The sequence below is a fragment of the Vombatus ursinus genome, unplaced genomic scaffold (assembly GCF_900497805.2).
Source record: "Vombatus ursinus unplaced genomic scaffold, bare-nosed wombat genome assembly UNPS02009573.1, whole genome shotgun sequence".
In the NCBI taxonomy this organism is placed as follows: Eukaryota; Metazoa; Chordata; class Mammalia; order Diprotodontia; family Vombatidae; genus Vombatus; species Vombatus ursinus.
In genome coordinates this window covers 1593098-1614507 of record NW_020949351.1, presented here as the reverse complement: position 1 = coordinate 1614507, position 21410 = coordinate 1593098, and the positions used below count along the sequence as shown (strand labels likewise).

Genomic DNA, 21410 nt, shown 5'->3' with positions numbered 1-21410 from the left:
TCTCTCTCTCTCTCTCTCTCTCTCTCTCTCTCTCCCCCCCCCTCTTACTCTCTCTCTCTCTGTTGTGTTGTATATTCAATGGTTCATGTTACAGAGTCTTCATATCCACTTTTCCTTTAGTACAATCTGCTAACCTAACAATCTGTGAAGCTTCCAGATTCTGAAAAAAACAAAAAACAAAAAAACCTAAATGAACACAATTCAATTCAGGGATTGCCTCATAGAAATGAAAATGAATCAGCTCACTGGCTCCTCATGCTTCTATATACCCCACACTCACTGTTCAATGACCAGCTGTAGCAGATGACTTTGAACTTTGCGTAGATCTTGTTGATAGTGGGAAGGCTTGGAAGGCTTACTCTGGCCCTAGTTTCTTGTTCACCTTTAGCATCTGTTCCCCTTATGTGAGTGACATTTATAGTCTAAAAAAAAAAGTACAAGAGAAAAAAAAAACAATAGCTACTGAGGTACTTAAAAATTTTTCACTTAACACTAGATGGACCAGATGCAGCAAGAGATACAAAAATTTTATTAAAATTTTACTTTAAAATAAAAATTTTTATCCTCTCTCTATTTTTTTTGCCTTGTAGATTTAGAAAAAGGACACTGGATCCATTGACACAGTTTGTTCCTTTGAGGTATTCCTAAACTCTGGTCCTTGTAGTGGTAATGGAAAACTATTACCATTTGTTCCATTATCTGAGAATAGAGAAACATTCAGCCTGTTGGAAATAGTGGCAGATTGCCAACTGTTTGTATGGAATAATTTTCACAAGCTAGAAATACCATATAGAAATATCACTGAAGTACAAAAGGCCACATTTTTTTGTGATTGTATTTGTCATGGTGAATACTTAGATATATCTTCCCTGTTATAGAAAAAAAAGTGATGCAACCAAAACAACTAAAATAATTTACAAAATCTAAATATATTTGAAAAACCCATCATTTTTAGACATTTAAAACATGTAAGGCTCATTAAATTTCACTCATTAAAAATAACCCCAGGTATCAGAAATGGCAGATTTGCTCTGAATTTAGAGTTGAGACCTGGGATCAAAATATGGCTCTGCTCTTACTACCTGTATGACCTTGGACAAGTCACTTTATCTCCAAAAGCATCAGTTTCCTTATCTTTGAAATGAAGGAACTGAACTAGATGACTTCAAAGGTCCTTTAAAACTCTAAATCTATGATCCTATCATTTTGAAAGAATTCTATGATTCAACCTAAAGGTATGTACACTTTAAGGTCATGTCACTGCAAGCAAATACTCCAGAGTTGTAATAAAAAGACTCTTCCTTACCTACCCTCCTCATTTCTCTGTCTTCCCTGTATCCTCACAGTATATAACTTTTCCACACTCTCAAGATTGTTACTACATTAGCAGAAATTTTCAGTAGCCAGTGACCCACTGGAAATGCCATCATTTGCAAAGTTTGGTTGAACTCTGTCCATTATTCCATGGTAAGTCATTTGTTTTAAAAGTTCATCAGGAGAACTGATTGTGGTATTATAACAATCATGCCAGACTTACTTTTTTGAATTAGCAAATAGTATCGTGAAATCATATGCCCAGAAGAGTACAAAGAGTAGAATGAGGAAGAAGTGTACAAATCCACACCCAACAATTGAGATGGTTTGTTAATGGTATCACAGTCACAGGTACCAGACAATCACTAGTATGTATGTCCTGTTTGAGATTATGCTCTATTAAGAGTGATTAGATAATGACATAAACTGTCTTAGAACCAATGGTAAAAACTCCTAGGCCTTATACTCTGACTCATTTTGATAAGCCAGTGAATTTTTTTTGTTTTTTTCCCTTCTAAAAAAACACTAACCAGTCAATAAATATATACTGAATACCCATATGACACACAATTCTGAACTTGACACTTGGAGGTTTATAATTATATGAACAATAATTTTTTCAAAAAACTTAATAATAATGGGTAGGTAGGTGTCATAATGGATAGAATGCCGGGACTGAAGTTAGGAAGAAATCTTCCTGAGTTCAAATCTGGCCTCAGACATTTACTAGCTGTGTGACCCTGGGCAAGTCACTTAACCCTATTTGCCACAGTTTTGTCATCTGTAAAACAAACTGGAGAAGGAAATGGCAAATCACTGCAGTATTTTTGGCAAAAAAAACTCCAAATGGGATAATGAAGTATCAGACATGATTGAAAAATTACTGAACAACAAATACATTAATAATAATAATATTTGTATTGGAAGCTGTAAGCTATACCAACAGTAATAATAATTTTGCTAAGACTATACATACCAGCAATTAGCTTTCCAGTGTTGGTAGAAAAAGGATTTTAACATAGTTCCAGAAGCACAAATCTAAGAACATACTGGAACACAACCACAAGATAGAATTTTCCACTTGATATTACTAAAACAATCTATGGAGCTTATTGATAAAGCTGTAGATAAGTAAGAAAATTACAAAAATTACGGAGGAAAACAAGTTAATACCCAGAGGAATAAAGAAAAAGTGAAAATAAGCACCAAGGTCAAGCATTAATCTCCACAATTGGGGTGGTTTCCCGATATACAAATTGGATATACGGAACTGGTAGATGAACATATTTTACTACTAAAAAATAAAGTGCCATTCATAATGGCACCAGGAAATTTGTAACATATTATTGTTTTGTGTTTATCCAAAAGAGTCCACACTGCTAAAATGAATACCTGCCATATGGCCATGGACACAATAACTCTGATGAAAAAAAAAATGAATGAATGAATGAATGGTATCATACCAGATCCAGCTGAGTAATAATAACAATTTAGAGTCATAAGTACCTTGAGATGAGTGGAAGAAAAGGATTTTAAGAATTATGTTCAACAAGATTACAAGGATCACAAACCAAATCCACAAAAATGCTAAAAAAAAATTACCTTCTTTCCTGGACTGCCAATTTAAGTCTTCAAAAAAGAATATTTGGTTGTATTTGAAATAAAAGTCTCATAACCAAATCATTCCTGTATTTATTTCCCTTCTTAAAATCCAGTTTCACATAAATGTCTCTGACTCTTACAGGGACAGAGAAAGAAACACACATACTCAACACCATTTTCCATCCCATAAATTTTGACCTTTCTGATTTCAATGTGTATTAATACTAGCCCACCTGTCTGGCAGACCTTTGTGTACGCACTGTGCCCTTTAACACGAAAAAGCATAGTTGGATGATACATGGTGATATGTCCTACAGAGACAGAAAAAGAGAAAGTGTAAGATTCACACAGCCAGCCCGCCAGCCAGCCAGTCAGACAGACAGACTTTAAAGGAAATAGCTTCCAACCAGGATCTGCTGCAGCCCAGCTAATCAGGTAGGTATTCAGTCGTTCACTCCTGCAGACTTGCTTAGCATAGAAATAGGCTGTCTGCCCAGGAAGATGAGGTAATGTCTAGGTTTGATGCCAAAATCTCTCTAACTGGCAGGACACATTGGGTAAATATTTCTACTGCAGGAGACCCCATTCATTTGATGCTGCTGCCAGTTTTATTATTGTTATTATGCTCATTAATATTAATACTTAGCTATCATACCTGTTAAGATCGAAGATGGAAAAATAGCTTTCTTTTTTTTTTAATGAAATCTATTAGTAGGAACATGGGAGGACATCATCCCAGTTCCTCAATTCTCCCCCAACAATTACTATTGCAGAACTGGTCTCTCCCTGCAATTCTTAAACACACACACACACACACAAGTTACTGCAGCACCAAAGCCCCTCCACAACCTCTCTGGCTGCTGTAAATCTGGAAAACCCCAAGGCAATTTCTTCTTATTCCATCATTTTAATGAGAATTGAGGTGAGGGCTTGAAGCCAGTTTCAAGCTTCCTTTTCTAGTTTATCCTATTTGTAAATCTAGCAAAATTTGCCAGTCAAGTTGCCAACAGCTCTTTCTCCCCTCCAAAAAAAAAAATTTCTAAATTTGTTACATCATCTATTTTTGATGATCTGTTTTATAGTCTTACAAATTACTGGCAATGTGATGATAATACCTACCAAGGACTTGTAACTTATTCACTTGATGATTTTGTCTCTGTGGTTACTGTCAACAATACACATTGGTTGCACAGCATATTATCTTACAAAAACAAACACTGAAAGGAATGCTTGGTGTTTCATTTCTTCAATTTTAAGTGACCCCATTTTTGTTGGATGAAGTCTAGATCATCAGCCTCCATCTGATTTAGGAAAGAAGTCACATTTGGAGGGGAAATATAAAGTCAGAGTACTCTTTTTAGTTTCATAGGGATTTACTGGAAAGCTTTCTACAAGCTATAGTTAAGTCAACCTCTTACTACTTCCATTTCATTACCTGTAAACTGGAACCAACACTATTTACCTTCTGAGGAAGAAAGGAGAGGATGGTGGTAAAGTGGTGTTTCCAATGGGGAAAGAGGCAATATAAAAATAGGATCAGGAAGGCCATGGAAAAACCACCCAAGGCTCAATATCATCCTCTACAAGCAAGGGATCAAAATTGAACTCTTCAGTTCAGTAATCATATATGTTTGTTAAATTTGGAGGTCATCACTCAGTGTTAGCCCAAATGGAAAGAAGGAAGTCAGAAAGGCAATCACTTATGCCAAAGATGGAAAGTGGGCTGTGTAAAAGCTTGGACTAGGTACAATGGCCAAAACAAGCTTCATTAAGTTTTCCTATTGCTAAGATTACAAAACCTTGGGCCCAACATGGTGATTCGATTTGAAAAACTTCCCAAATTTTGAGTCTAGGATAATATCTCTAAATTACAATGAAGACAGATAGTTCACGTGAATGAGGAAGGATAATACTTCAGAGGAAGGACTAAAGTGGGACAGAGGAGAAGAAATGGGTACATGGAGATATCTTCTGTTGTTTATAAAATAGAGACTAGGATTTCAAGTTGTTTTGAACTAAGAATCACGTGAAAGCCGGATATAAGTGAGAAAGGGAAAAAAGAAAGGAGTGTTAGCCATCAAGGAAGGTATAAGGATCAAAAGTATTTCTTCTCTGGTTTCCCCATCCAGATTTCCTAGTATTGTTAAACTTGATAGAAATTTTCCTGCCTCCCAGCTGACAAAATAACCCTCAATTAAGGTACTCTCAGTTCTCAGAAGCGATATCCTTCCTCTTTCCTATCTATCTCCTCTTGTCTGTTTATTCTTTCTTTCTAATAGAAACCTGAGTTGAGAAAGAAGAGAAATTAACAGAAGAAAAAAAAGAAGATAAAGCATACTTACCTGAATTTTAGTTACAAAAAGCCTAAAACAAGTCTAGTGGGTTATTAGTGAGAAATGGCAATGATTAAGAAGGTTTAATAAACTACTATAATAGTCCCATCTTTAGAAAATAAAGACAGTTTAATCAAATTTCCAAAAGCTAAGCAGTCTAATCTTTATTTAGACTATGGTATTCTTGTTATGTCAGGCAGCAAGTCAGATGGAAATTACTAATTAATTGAACATTTCAGTTTTTAAACTCATTAATTCATCTCACTATTTGCTGATTGCATTTCCTGAACCTATGTATATTTCTCACATAATGTTAGGAAAACTAATAAGAACAAAAAATTATTTCAAACAGAAGGTTATAGTGAATGCTGAGGGTTCAAATCCTTGCAAAGCTAGTGCATAATCTTTAAATCAGCTGAGCTGCCTTGCCAATATTTTGGAGCCAGATTGCATCAGATTTGAAAGTGCAAAGAAAAATATAAGAATGACATTTCATATTGTGTGGTTTTAGTTTTTGGTTTAATTTAATTTTGTGGCTTAGTGGTAATTACCACAAATTCTACAATTCACACCCCACAGCTCTGATTAACCTGGGGGTAGGGAGGAAGGGATGAGAGCAGTTTCAACTCTGAGCTGAAAGCAAGAGTATCAAATTTCTTTTCAACTGTTGTCTTTTCAAACCATAAAAACACTCTGGCCCAGATCAATGACCATTTTTGGTTTTCCTTAATGCCTAAAGTCCTTGATTTAATTTTAGATTTAAGAGCTGAATGTTGAACTCCCAAAGCTGTCCTTCATCTCTACTAGGTAGGTGGTTTAAACTTCAGGGAGAATTATTTCAGTTGGATGTAAAGATTGTATTAATATCTCCATAATAGGATCTAATAAGTACTACAAAGAGCAAGTGAGAGAGAAACTATGAATTTCTTCACTAAAGGTCTTTTTTGTGCCTTTTTGGTGAGGCAATCGGGGTTAAGTGACTTGCCTAGGGTCACACACCTAGTAAGAGTCATGTGTCTGAGGCCAGATTTGAACTCAGGTCCTCCTCACTCCAAAACCAGTACTTATCCACTATGCCACCTAGCTGCCCCTCACTAAAGGTCTTTTTAGAAGAACCAAAAGGGACCATTACTGTTATCTAGTTTATTCTTTTGCCTAGATACTCTTGAACAAAAAGGTTCTATCTATCCCATGTTAAATACATGCAGAGAAGAAGGTGCCATAATATTCTCAATATCAAAGCCCCATGTCCAATAAACTTCATGCTCAAAATAAGTTTCCTTATGATCAACTTAAATCTTTAAAACAGTCTGTCTGAGCTCATTTCCTCCTGTGTCCTCATTCTGAATAACCCTTTTTGTATGTTCTTAAAGATTCATCCAGTGGTGCCATCTAGGCAACTAGGTGGTGCAATGGATAGACTGCCAGGCCTGGTTGGAGGAAGACCCAAGTTCAAATCCGGCCTCAGACCAGATTAGTTGTGTGGCCCTTGGCAAGTCACTTAACCCTGTTTGCCTGTTTCCTTATCTGTAAAATGAACTATAGAAGGAAATGACAAACCACTCCAGTATCTCTGCCAAGAAAACCCCAAAAAGGGGTCATAAAGAATTAAACATGACTGAAATGACTAAACAACAACAAAGTAGTGCCAGAGCCTTTTCTTCTCTAGCTGGGGAGGTCTGATTGATGAAAGAAGAAAGAAAATATTTCAGGGTCCTGGAAACCTAATGACAAGAAAAATTTAAAACGTAGAAAGCAGTCAACAGTATCAAATGCCCCCAAAATGTCAAAAGCAGGAGGAGAATTGAACAAAAGTCATCAGCTATAACTAAAAAGAGGCTACTGGTGGGGGACAATTTTTGTTAAAGAAGAACACTTACGACTTGTATATGGGAGCTATAGTCATTTCACCTCTCTGGACCTCAAGGTGCTATATCTGTACAACAGATGTCATGGAAACTTTTACTTGAGGGCAAGGGATTTGACTAGGAGACTTGTTAAGTTATCACTCTGGTGTAGGACTTATGAACTCACTCCTTACCTGGCTTAACTATTACCATCCTAACTCTGAGAACATGCCTAGAATCGACCGAAGAGCACGCATTTCCCTTTTTTCATTAAGCCACATTCCTTAGAGCTCCTCCTCTCAAGGTAGAGGTTGGCTCATATATTACATCATTACATTGCCTGTTTCACTACTTCATACCTCAGCAAAGGAGAGAAAAACACCGGCTTTGTGCTTCTCAAAGAAAAATAAGTGAACTCATTGCAAGTGACAGCACTAAAGTTGTTTCGCAGGCTGATGAATAGAAAACATTTGTTGACTGAAGACTAGCTTAGAGAAACAGATGAGGTACATTTAAAATTTCATCTGTCAGTAGAAATTTTTAACTGTGGGTCCTGTCAACTGAGCAATAAAAGGTACTATTAGCCCGATTCTTTTCTCTCAAACTTTTTCTCTTAATAAACTCATCTGTTTGATACAGGGCCTGAAGTCATTTCCTTGCCTCTAAAATGAAGGGGTTGGCTTAGTAATTATCTCAAAGGTCTCCTCCAGTCTTAACATTTTGTGGTATTTAAGAATAATATTTCAGAATTTTACTCTTTTCTTCTTCAGAATTCCACCATAATATTCAGCAGAGCCCTCCTGAATAATCTCATACATCTATACTCATAGGTTACTACAGACAATGATTTCCACATTGCAGAAACTTGGTGGACTGGTAATCTGTACCTGGTGTGAAATTAAGACTCAGAAAACCATCCTAACTACCAAGCTGAGAAGCAGGAAGCATACCTTTGACTCACTAGGGTCAAACCTAACAGGGCTGAGTTGCAATTTGAACTGGAATCTCTGGAGACATCAGGTCAGCAGTAAGCAAAACCTCTACAACTTTCAACTACAGTAAAAGTAAAGATCTGTCAAGGGCAGCATTTACAATAACTGTCTTCAAATAACTAGGATAAAAGATTCATCTAACAATTCCTTATTATAAACATTTTCCTGGGGAAATAGAATTCCGACTCATATACCTAGAGGTTGAAAGTCTTCTTCAAACTCCCTTTTAAAAATATATTTTATTTAATATATATTTAGTAAAAATTATTTGATATTTTATTTAATATACATGTAGAAAATATTATTGGGTAGAAAATATTTTATTTTATATATATTTAGTAAATATTATTTGATATTTTAGTTAATACATATTTAGTGAATATTATTTGATATTTTACTTAATATGTTAATATCATTTGATATTTTGTTTAATATATTTAGTAAATATTATTTGATATTTTATGTAATACACCTTCAGTAAATATTATTTGATATATTCCATATTTAATATAGACCATATGACTGAAAATCTATTTTATTGAATTTGTAAGTCTACATAGAAAATTCAAATTGATGAAGCCCATAGCTTTACAATTAATTGTGGTGTCTAACACATCCTTTATTTTATGGGGTATACTACATTGTGATATGATTAAGAAAAAGGTTTTGTAGAGATGAAAGCTATATTCCTAAGGCTTTTTCCACTCAGGCCATGCTAAATAATAAAACATTAAACCTTTTCACTTTAGCTACTTCCAAGAGAACTTAGGTGAAGGTTTTATTTCCCCCCCTTTTATTGAATATATACTTTTGTCTCACACAAGCCAAAAGGTAACACAGTTGGAATATAGTAAATGTCAATTTTTAATCTGGCTTTTCCTTCTCCATTTTTAAACCACAATGCATCATCTCAGCATGATAAATAACAACTGTCCTGCTTCTTCCCCCAACTGACTCAAGCTATTTTTGTTGCTAGGTAATGTCTGCAGCGAGCTGTCCTCCAAACACGGAAAAGATTAAGAGATATCAGATGGCATGGAAGACGGCATCCTACTAATCACTGCTGAAAAGCCCTCACACTTGACATTCTAGGGCAGTATCAACCCATCTATTGTCTGAAGCTATCAGTCATCTGTGGCAATACATTACAGATACCACCTCCTGCCTTCTCCAAACGCAGGAACTCTATCATGTAGCCATTTGTATTGATCAGTTGGAGACCAAAAGAACCTGGAGGAGTGAAGGTAGACACAAATGTTAACAAACATACTGTATTCAGATTTCACAAGGCAGGAGAAAAAGCCACTCCTGCTTCCGTTACAGGCATTCCTTTGCCTACTCAGTATAGTCTGAGAGGCAGAAGGACAGAGACTGCAGAAAAGGTGGAGTTCAAGAAATCGGGCTCCATTCCCAGCACTTGCCAATAGGATTTACTACATGACAGCAAAGTTTAATCTCCCTATCATTCATTTTTCCCTCTTCAACTGAGAATACCTATGATAGTGGGGGTCAGGCAGAATATTTTCTGGGTGCATGAAAGAATCAATCAATGTACTTTGATTATATACCTACCGACTACTGTCATTCAGTAAATAAACATTTATTAAGCATCTACTACATGCCAGGCTCTGTGCTACACATAGTGCTAGGGGATACAAAGAAAAAAGTATGGAGAGCACAAATGTTTAACAGTCTCTGCCCTCAAGGAACTTACATTCTAACAGGAGAGACAATGTGCACATATATAAGTATATAAAAAACACATCCAAAATGATACAAGGTAATATGGGGTGGGGTGGGAGGAGTGAGACTAGAAACTGGGTGGAAAGATGGAGCTTGAAGTGAGTCTTGGAAACAAAGAACTTCAAAAGACAGAGATAAGGAAAGAGAGCTTTCCAGGCATGAGCTGTTAAGGGAGGGAGGCAGCCAGTGCCAAGCACTAGGAGATGGAATGTCCTGTGTGAGGAACAGGAAGAAAGTCAGTAAGGCTAGACTATAGAGGACGTGAACATGATTATGCATAATACAGCTAGAAAAAGTATGGAATTAGGTTGTGAAGAGCTTTAAATGCCAGAGAAGTTTATAGAGATAGTCTAAAAGTCTTATTACAGTTTTAAACTATTGAAACTTAAATCTGCACTATGACTTTGGGGACACCCTGTATTTGGGCCTAAAGTGATAGAAAGTCATTAGAGTTTTTTTAAGGGGAGGGGGGAGAAGGATGGAGAAGGTGTGACATAGTTAGATCTGTGCTTTGGGAAAATCACTTTAGGAATAATATAAATAGGTCAAAATATTTAGCCATCTCCCAAATGACAGGAAAAAAATCGCTCTTTTAGGAGTGAAGAAGGGATATAGAAGGTATAAGAAGGAAGGGGAGAGAGAGACAGAGAGAGAGAGAGAGAGGATTTCACTCATTTTATACAAGTGTTTTTTGTGATGATATTTGATTATAATAATTGATGATGAATGAGATGTTTTCTTTCTTGGGGTGTTTTTCTCCCTTTGTCAATTCCTCCAAACCTATAAGAAGACAACATAAAAAGCTTCTTTTGTAACATTACTTTATACAGAGAACTGCATATACCAACTCTAGTCAGTTTTGGGCAAAGTAAAACAAAAATCCAAGAGCCAATCTAAGAGTAAAAAAATCAGAGGTGGTGGAATGCTCTTTGGTCGGAAGATTTATTCCTTTCTATTATCCCTGGAATTTCATTAAACTATTCATCTTTTCTGAAACAAGGGCTTAGATGGAAAAGAAATAAGGAAGAAGATTGTTGACATATTTAGAAGTCAAAAAGATTAGTTTAAATCCCCAAACCATCTGTAGTACCATCCCCAGTATCCTATTCTTAAAAGAGGAAAACAATCCACAGCTTAGAATCATAGGAAGCAGTGTGTTAGAATGGAAAACACACTGAAATGAGATCTAGGAGACCTGGTGTCTAGTCCCAGCCCTAGAGAGCTGCTTCAATCAATCAAGCAATAAACACTTATTAAGTGCTTACTATGTGCCCAGCAAAGTGCTAAGCATAGGGGATACAAAAAGAGGCAAAAAAGTCCCTGCCCTCAAGAAACTCACATTCTAACGAAGAGATGACAAGCCACAAAATATATACAAACAAATTTCATATAGGATAATTAGAAAATAATTAACAGAGAGAAGGCACTATAATTTAGAGGGGTTGGGAAAGGCTTCCAGTAAAAGATGGCATTTTAGTTGGAACTTTAAGAAAGCCAAGGAAGTCAGTAAGTGGAATTAAGGAGAAAGAGTATTAAAAACATAGGGAATAGCCAACAAAAATGCCTGCAGCTGAGAGATGGAATGTCTTGTTTTCAGCACAACATCAAGGAGACCTGTGTCACAAAATCAGAGTTATCTATCAGACGTTCGAAAGGCAGTTGGAAATATGAGACTGGGGGTCTGCAAAGATTTGGAAAGGACAGGTAGATTTGAGAATCACAGAACATAGAGATGGCAATTAAATCCATGGGAGCTGATGAGATCACCAAGTAAAGTAATACATAGAGAGTAGAGAAGAGGACCTAGGTCAAAACCCTGGGGGACATCAATGGTGAGAGAGTGTGATCTGGATGAGGATCCAGGAAAGGAGACTGAGAGGTTAAAGAGGTAGAAGGAGCAATAGGAAAAGAGTGTCCCAAAAACCTAGATAGAAGAGAGTATTAAGGAGGAGAGAGTAATAGACAGTGTCAAAAGCTGCAGAGAGGTCAAGGAGAATGAGGAATGAGAAAAGGCCACTGGATTTAGCAACGAAAAGATCACTGTAACTTTGGAGAGGGCAGTGTGGGTGGAATGATAAGGTCAGAAGTCAGCCTGAAGAAGCTGGGTTAAGAAAAGAGCGAGAGAGTAAAAAGTAGAGGCACCTATTATAAAAGGAATTTTTAAGAAGCTTAGCTACAAAGCGCAGAAGAGATATAGGATGATAGTGGGGATGAAATGATCAAGTAATGGTTTTTAAGGATGGGGGAGATATGGGCATGTTTGTAGGTAGCATGGAAATGAGGCACTAGACAGGGAGAGATTGAAAATAAGTGACAGCAATGATAAAGGGGGCAATCTCTTGGAGGAGACAGCATGGAATGAGAATGCTTGAACAGGTAGAGGGGTCAGCCTTGTTAAAAAAAAAAAAGAAAAAAGTAAAGCCAGTTCATCATGTTAGACAATGGTGAAAGAAGAGATAGTGGCAGAAGACACTTAAGTGATAGGAAACAAGGAAGAGGGGAGAAAAGCATGGTTAAGGTGAGTGCTTCCATTTTTTCTGTAAAATACAAAGCAAGAATCTCTGCTGAGAAAGAGGGAGCAGGTGGAGCAATGGGAGCTTTAAGAAGGAATGAAAAGTTTTGGAAGAGCCACTGTGATGAGTGGGATAATGAGCTGATAATGCAGATTCAGAAGGACTACTTAGTAGCAGTGGGGGACCAGTTGAGGTTGTGTAACAAACTTGTTTGACCTCTGGCAAGTCATGACTTGTTTGTGCCTATGCTTCCTCATCTATAAAATAAATGAGTTAAATTGTATGATCTCTATGGCCCTTTCAAGTAAGTTCAGTTAAGTCAACAAACATTTATTAAGCACCTCTTATATGCCACACACTGTGCTAAATGCTGGGGATAGGAAGAATGCCAAAATCCAGTCCCTAGCTCAAGGGACTTGCATTCTACTGGGGGAGATAACATGCAAACAATCACGTACAAACAAGATATAAACAGGACAAATTGAAGATAATCTCAGAGAGAAGGCACTGAGATTAAAGAGGTCCAGGAAAGGCTAATTTCCAATGACCAAATCTTATATTTACAGGAAACAGGCAGAAGGGAGATAAAAAGGAAGAGTCAAAAAGAGGAAAGGTCAATAGATATTTGCATCATATTTTTACCCCTAAAAGTCCTGAAGACTTTAGGAGAATATCCCCACTTCACTGAACTGAGACAACTTGGGTCAGTTCTGGAAGTAACAGGCAGTGAAATCCCATTGTCACATAGGCCTGGGCATCTGGTTCAATCTAGTATATCCAGGATCAATTAAGGGTAGATCTAAAATAATCTAGAGCAAGGCCTAATTTCCTTGGGATTGCTCTAGATCAGACTAGATATCAATTTCTACCAGACATTCTAATCTGCATTAAGAGAGGCAAAGCATTCAGGTCTAGGAAAGTATAGCCTACCTGAGTCTGACCACATCTGGAGAAATCTGTTCATTTCTAGGCACTACATTTTAGAAAGGATGAAGGCAAATTGGAGAGCATTCAGAGGAGGGAGACAAGGTTGGTGAGGAATATTTGAGACCATACCATACATAATAGGACTGGTTGAAGGAACTAGGGTTGACTACCCAAGAGAAGATTTGGGGAATTATGATAGTTGCCTTTTTCTAAGTTAAAATTTGTCCTTTGATAAGTATCTGTAGAAATAGGTAGAAAATGCAAAGAGGCAGATTCAGGCATAAAATCTGGAAAAATCACCTAACAGTTGGAGCTTTCCCAAAATGGAATGGGCCGCCTTTTAAGGCAGTGGATCCTTCTTTATTGGAGGCTCCTAAGTAGTAATTGGCTGCCATACTGGGTATGATGTGGAAGAGGTTCTTGTTCAAGTATGAGTTGGATTCGATGACACCCAAGATCTTTTACGACTAAGTCTCTATGGAGTCAAACTACAGTATGAAATAGCATACCAATATATGAGTAATGCGCCTTACCTGCATTTCTTCAATGTAATGGGTTATGCTGCTATTGTCATCTACCACCAGGCAAGAAGGAAATCAATTGTTTGTTTTTGTTGTTGTTTTTTAGGCAATTGAGGTTAAGTGACTTGCCTAGGGTCACACAGCTAGTAAGTGTTAAGTGTTTGATCTGAGGCTGGATTTGAACTCAGGTCCTCCTGACTTCAGGGCCGGTGCTCCATCCACTGCGCCACCTAGCTGCCCCAAAGTCAACTGTTGAAAACTCTCCATTTCCTCTACTACAAAGTGAGGAAGGCAGGGAGGGGAATGGTAAATAAGTATGCTGAGATTCAACTCAATAAATTCTACTCAACATTTATTGTTTATTATGTGCAGAGCACTATGTTAGGAACTGGGAAAATACAACTTTTATATTTGATGCCTTACCCTCAAGAAGCTTACAATCTGGCCAATACAACAGAAAAGAAAAATGAAAAATGCTGGAGGGGATGTGGAAAAACTGGGATGCTAATGCACTACTGGTGGAGTTGTGAACTGATCTAACCTTAATTCTGGATCGAAATTTGGAAATATGCCCAAAGGCCTCTAAAACTGTGTGTACATTTTGACCCAGAAATATCACTACTAGGTCTGTATCCCAAAGAGATCAAATAATATATAAAAATATTTATAGAAGGTCTTTTTGTGGTGGCAAAGAATTGGAAATTGAGGGGTGGCTGTCAATTGGCGATTGGCTAAACAAATTATGGTATATGATTGTGACGGAATACTATTGTGCTATAAGAAATGATGAAAAGGATGCTTCCAGGAAAACCTGGGAAGATTTCTATGAATTGATGTAAAGTGAAGTGAACAGAACCAGGATAACATTGTACACAGCAATAGCAATATTGTATGATGATCAAATATGAATGATTTAGCTATTCTCAGCAATACAATAATCCAAGATAATTCCAAAGGATTTAGGATGAAAAATGCTATCCACTTCCACAGAAAGAACTGATGGAGTCTGAATGCAAAGCAAAGCATGCTTTTTTTTAAACTTTCTTTTTCTTGTTTGTTTATTTTTGGTCTGTGTTTTCTTGCACAACATGGCTAACATGAAAATATGTTTGGCATGAATGTACATGTACAATTTATATAAAATCACTTGCCTTCTAAAAGAGGGTGATAGGAAGGGAGGAAGAGAATTTGTGATTCAAAAGAAAATTTTTTTTTTTTTTTTGCTTAGGCAGTTGGGATTAAGTGACTTGCCCAGGGTCACACAGCTAGTAAGTGTCAAGTGTTTGGTCTGAGGCTGGATTTGAACTCAGGTCCTCCTGACTTCAGGGCTGGTGCTCTATCTACTGTGCCACCTAGCTGCCCCCCAAATTTAAAAAAAACAAATGTTAAGAATTGTTTTTACATGTAATTGGAAAAAATAAAATATAAAAATTTCAAAAAAGAAAGAAAATTGAATGGTTTATATTTGTATTCTAAATAGTTCCTGAGAATATAGATTCATATAATAACCTATTGCAACTTTAATATTTCCTGATGAGATATCCAAAAGGTAGATTTTATAGCAGTGCCTAGATAAGTCTATATATAGTCTTGCAGAGTTGCCTAATACTCAGAGATTATGAAAACTTGTTCCTGGTCACCCAGCTATTGCGTCAAAGTCAGGATTTTAAGCCAGGTCTTCCTAACTCCGTGCTATCCAGTGTCATATGGCAAGTAGCAAATGTTATCCTAATTTTTAGAGATAGAAAATGAGGCATATAGAATTTTTTCTTGGCCATACTTGGCCACTTAAGTCAGTAAACAAGAAGGAAACTCAGACTTTTTTTTTCCCTCCTGGGTTAATTGAGTTCTTTACCCCATAAGCTAGACAACTTTGCACAGCTCTGCTTCACTGAAATTCAATTCACATGCAAGTCAAGACAACACCTTCATGATGTCATTGGTAACTTTAAGAAAGAAGGACAAACAACAACATTAGACAGCTTGTATCATGTAGTAGCCTTAGCGGCCTATGCTATTAAGTTCTTCTCTTTACTGAACTTTACACAGAGGTTTGCATTAATCATAGTAGAGAAAATTAATAGGAATTTTAATTATCAAATTTATAGATGGCTATTAAGTTTGTTTTAATGTATCCTGTACCATGATGCTATATTTTACAGATATAATTAATATAATATGAATAATTTATTTAGCTCTCATATAGCTTCTGCCCTTCTGTTCCCTTTTGGTCTATAATAGAGCTTAGTAAAGGGAGACAGGCTATCTCAGGCATGACCCGAGAAAATTGCTACTGGATAAGAAGCACTGGGAGGTTATTCTGTACTCTCACCTTCCTTTATATCCAGGTTACAAACAAGCAAAGAAACAGCTCTACCAAGGCTAAGTTGAATTCAATCAGGGAAAAAAGACATTATTATGAGAATGGACACAAAAGATCTCAAAACCTCAAAAAGATGCTATTAGTATTTTCAAAATGTGTTAATAAAAGTGAGTACTTTGCTGGATACTGCAAAAGATCAGCACTTTAAACATATTCAGAAATTAGCAGAGGCTGGCTCCTCTATGGCACACTCTTCACCCAATCACGTTACCTGTCCACATTGCCCAAGTTGTTGATTCCAGCCTTTCTAAGTGGCCATTTTACAATTTACAAGTAACAACTTCTCAAAATGACATCATCAAATATGCCCATGATTTCACTGTTATTTTAAGGTAAAATGAAATCATGATGAGTATCTTTCATTTAACAGATTTCGTGTAATTAGTTCTGTTCTCCCTTCTCTCATTCCTATCTTGAGGTACCATAAGCATACATCTGGTCATAATAATAATAATGCAAATACTCTGAACCAGATTAACATCTTCATGTCTGTGTGAGGTATATTCTGCAGGAATTAGTCCCCTCCCCTTAAAGATGAGAAAATGAAGGCTTGGGAAAAAGGGTAAGTGACTTGCCCAGGACCACATACATGATCAGTGAGAAGCAGAGTTGGGATTTTAACCTAGGGGATCTCCTGACTCCAAGCCCAGCATTCTTTCCACTTCAGCTTCCAACTCCTTTGATAAAAATTTTCAGTGGTTCCCCACTGTCTACCAAGTAAAATTTCAACTCTTTTCGCCTGGTCTTCAAGGCCCTCCATAGTCTATAGTCCATAGTCTATTTGTAGCACCTAGCACAGTGCCTGGAACACAGTAGGAACTTAATAGATGTTTATTTATTGTTTCCACTGTTTCCACTCCTCCTTTCCAGCCTTCTCTCATATTACTGTGTGTTACAGCCAAAAAGTACTCATCTACACATATGCTCTACACTTTCCCCCCTGCAAGTCATTGCTTATACCATTCCTTTGGCCTGCAGTGGTTTTTTTTTCTTCTCTTCCACTCCACTTCTCAAATCATTTTGTATTTACTTATTTATTTCCTTGTTATAGCCCCCAGTAGATTATAAGCTCAAGGGCATGATCCATTTTCCTGTTTTGTCTTTGTATCCCCAATTCTTGGTACAGTGTTTTACAAATTAAAAATAACTAATAAATCCTTATTGAGCTGAGTTGTTGAATTGTAATTCCTATTCATCATTCATGAGAAGCAGCTTGGCTAAGTACATATTTAGAGTCAAGACGACCACGGTTCAAATCCTGCCTCTGACATTTACTAGTTGTGTGTCCATAGAAAAGTCACCTAATCAATTAATTTACAGGTGTTTATCAAGTGCCTACTATGTGCTTAGCACTGAGCACAGTGCCTGGAATATAGCAAGCATTTACTAAATGCTTCTACATGATGGTGTTGATGATGCTAGGTGCCGGGTTACAAGTAGAAAGAATGAAACAATTTCTACTCACAGTGAGAGAGGGAAGATAACAAGAACATGTAAATACATACAGTATCAACATGAACTCAATAAATACAAATATAGTCAAAGTAGGTGAATGACTTTCTTACTGTTGCCTCTCCTACCTCGCTGTCTTTGCTCAAGTTGGACCCCGGTACTACAATATGCTTCCTCCTCTCATCTATCTTTTGAAATACCAAACTTTCTTAGAGGCTCAGGTTGGGTGCCACCTTCTATAGGAGGCCTATCCTGATTCCCCCAGGTAGATAGGGTCCTTTGCACCAACGCTGTACTATATTTACTTTGCATATGTTTCATATTTAATTGTGTCCATATTGTTTCCCTCAGTAGGCTGTAAAATTCTAAAGGGCAGGAACTATTTTGTTTTGCCTTTGTATGCCCAGCACCTAGCATAGTGGCTAGAACATTGTAGGCCCTTAATAAATCCTTGCTGAATAAATAAGTACCAACTTAAAACCAACAAGGCATTACAAAAAGCTACGCGTCATTTTTAATGTCCTTCAGTTATAAGGGAGCTTGGGCAGCTAGGTGGCACAGTGGATAGAGCTTTGGCCTTAGAATCAGGAGGACCTGAGTTCAAATGTGACCTCAGACACTTGACACTTACTAGCTGTGTGACCCTGCGCAAGTCACTTAACCTTGATTGCCTCACCAAAAACAAAACAAAAACAAAAACAATTATAAGGGAGTTTGACTGATACATCCCACTAAAAACTCTATTTTTCAGGAATTTTTAGTAGTGAGTCTAAGAACATGATACACCCCTAAAGAAAGTTCTGATGACTACCAAGTGACAATGGATTTGGAGTTAGAGGACCTGCATTCAAATCCTAGCTCTTTCACATACCACCAGGGTAACTTTGTATGGGTCACTTTGCCCATCTTGACCTCAGTTTTCTTATCTATAAGGAGAAAATGTTTGCAGCTAGGTAGCACAGTACATACAGTCCTGGACTTGCAGTCAGGAGTACCTGAGTTCAAATCCTCCCTCAGATGCTTCCTACTTGTTTGGCCCTGGGAAGTCACTTAACCTCTTTTCTGTCTCCATTCCCTCATCTCTAAAATGGGGAATAATAATAGCACCCATGGATTCTAGGGATGTTCTAGGATCATCCCTAGATCAAATGGGATATTACATATAAAGCATTTTGCAAACTTAAAGTGCTACATAAATACTATCTATCTACCAACCTACGTACCTATCTATCTATCTACCTACAATCATCTTCCTCCTCCTCATCATCATCAGTACTTACCTCACAACACTGTGCAGCTCGAATGACAATGCAGGTCAAGTTCTTTATAGTTGATGAATACTTAGCTATTGTTATAGTTTGACCATTCAAATACATTGAAACTAACTTCTCAAATGGGAAAAAAAATCACACTTTGAAAGTAGATGTTAAAAATAATAAAAATGTAAATTGTAAATTTCACACTTTCGGTGTTACTTTTATCTGTCCTCTGGAAAATATCTTTGAGTAGTCACAAGCTTCTGTATAAAATTGTTCTTGGGCATTTGCTATTTAAAATTAATACAGTGAAACCATAGCAAAAAAAAATTTTTTTTAATTGGAGAAGGGGAGGACCAGATCTATGATTTTATCAGTATTGGGAGCTCCCTTTGAAAAAACATCCTCTACCAATGCAAATTGACACTTTCTCTGTGAAGAGTCTTAGAGAGTTGCCTGGGGTACCAAAAAGCTAAGTGACTTTCCTAAAGTCCCACAGCTAGAATATGTCAGAGGGAGGAGGTGAACCTGACTCGTCCCTAGCTCCAAAGTTAACCCTCAAGCTACTAAGCAGTGCTGTCTCTGAAAAAGAAAAGAAAGTGTAGTAAGACCTGCACCATACTGGGTCCCAGCACACTAATCTTACATTCTACAAGAACGACTCTAGCATGTTAAAAATGAAGGGTGTGGAGGGATGACTGACAATGATCTGTAAAAAGTAATAATCTGACCCTCTGGGAACAGTTTGCTTGGTTCTGCAGTGTCCTTTTAGAGTAAAGATTTGCTTTGATTTTGGTGGTGAAGGATTTAGAGGAGAAAGAATAACCAAGGAATATTATTTTGTTTGGTTTTTCAAAATTACTATCGCAGTTTTTGCTGTTGGCCCTTGTTCCCCTCACAGGCTCACTCTTCCATTTGCCTCCTTTCCCACCATCCTAATAAGGTGCTGTTGTAAAAAGAAGAACATCACTGGTATTTTTGATGCAGCAAAGGTCTTCATCTGCTGGAGACGTGAATCAAACTCCCATGTTGGTAGGGTGGTGGTTGCTATGACACAGTTACAAGCCTGTTTATGTTATGAGCACTCAGCAAGGAAGCCTGCATGCAGTCTCCTCTATTCTGGGGGTGCAAGTACTTTGACTTATGAGTCATGACAAACATTTTTAAACTGTATATCTGTTATTGCTGTAACAGCAAGACGGGGGCGGGGGGGGCAGGGAAGGATGGATGGTCAAGCACAAGTCAAATTGTCCTACAATGATGAAAGATAAGCAAGATTCTATGAGAACTAAAAATATCAAATGGCACATAACACAGCCAGCAACACTCGCCTCTGCTCTCGGACTCTAAAGATTAGGACAGGAGTCTCAACTCCTCCCCTCCCCCCAAGTCAACAAAAGAATCAGGGGCTTGGATATTTCCCAGCATCTGCACAGTCTTCATGCATCGGGTTGTCAGGATCCCTGTGCCAAGACCATCCCTCTCTTTTTACTATTAGGAGACTCCACGTTTTCCAGAGCTAAGGCCCAGCCAGCAAGCTGTGTGCTGAGTTTGGCATGACAACAATCCTTTGCGGCTCACCCTCTGGATGAACTCGGCTACAGCAAAATCTCAGAATTGTTTCACACCAGCATCAGGTAGTCTCTGAGCTTGGACAAACACCTGCAATACCGATGTTCTGGTCATGAATCAAACTTGTCTCATTGTTGCTGTTACCCCTCATTGTCAGGGCTACAGCTCACTCTGCATAGCCACAGTAGAAGTACTGATATTTGTCCACCCTAACATGGATCTTCTACTGGGGGGGGGGGGTCCCGGCACATATACGTCTAGTTTTCCTCTTCCAATGGAATAAAGAAAGTTTTTTGCTTATAACCACTGTTAGCTCTTTGGTTTTATTTTATCTTATTGTTAGAGTTAACTGTGGTTTTGATAACCGGTGTGAGCTCTCTGGTTTGGTTTTGTTTTTTTTTTTCTTTAGAGTTAACAGCAGTTGCAGAGCTGCTGTGGCTCTTTGGTCATTTGGTCAGGTTGACATGGTATAATACAGAAATGTGATGGAGGAGAGATGGTAAAAGAGAAGACAGAATTGTTAAACCTTACTTTCACTTCTCTTCTTTCCAAGGCATATACTGATGGAAACCTAATTATATTAAAAAATGATCCTTGATATGTGAGGGTCAGCCACTACCTGATTTTCCTTTCCCCCTCTGTATTCTGCGATCAAGCTCCCCGAAAAGACTACTGAGACAGTGGAGTAAATGACATCTTGCTAGTGTCAGACCAGTTCAGTTCCAACTCCATCCAAGTATGGTTACTGTCAGGCTATGGACAACAAGGGGGTCATGGACACAGGACAAAGACTCAATATGAGAAGATAAATTACGTGAAAAGAGGCATGGGCGAAAGTGCCAGGGCCCAACAGTCCAAGTGCAGAGCCCTTTAAATTGCTTAATTCACAGAGCCTATATAACACCAATCATGCATTAAAAATATGAAAATAAGACAAAGAGTGAGTCCAAACAGA

The 21410-nt window shown here is 37.6% G+C and overlaps 1 protein-coding gene across 9 annotated transcripts in view; it reads right to left on the bottom strand.

Annotated features, from left to right (window-relative positions):
- The window catches only part of LDLRAD4 (low density lipoprotein receptor class A domain containing 4), a 589056-nt gene that overhangs the window by 181019 nt on the left and 386627 nt on the right, over window positions 1-21410 (bottom strand). Inside the window, exon 1 of one of the 9 annotated variants that reach the window (XM_027852460.1) lies at window positions 281-406. The exons of 7 other annotated variants lie outside the window; for them this stretch is intronic. The gene's annotated coding sequence lies outside the window, so the exon portion shown is untranslated. Of the gene's footprint in view, window positions 1-48; window positions 68-280; window positions 407-21410 lie in introns of those variants that run through there. One more of the 9 variants, XM_027852459.1, reaches the window with a different exon arrangement.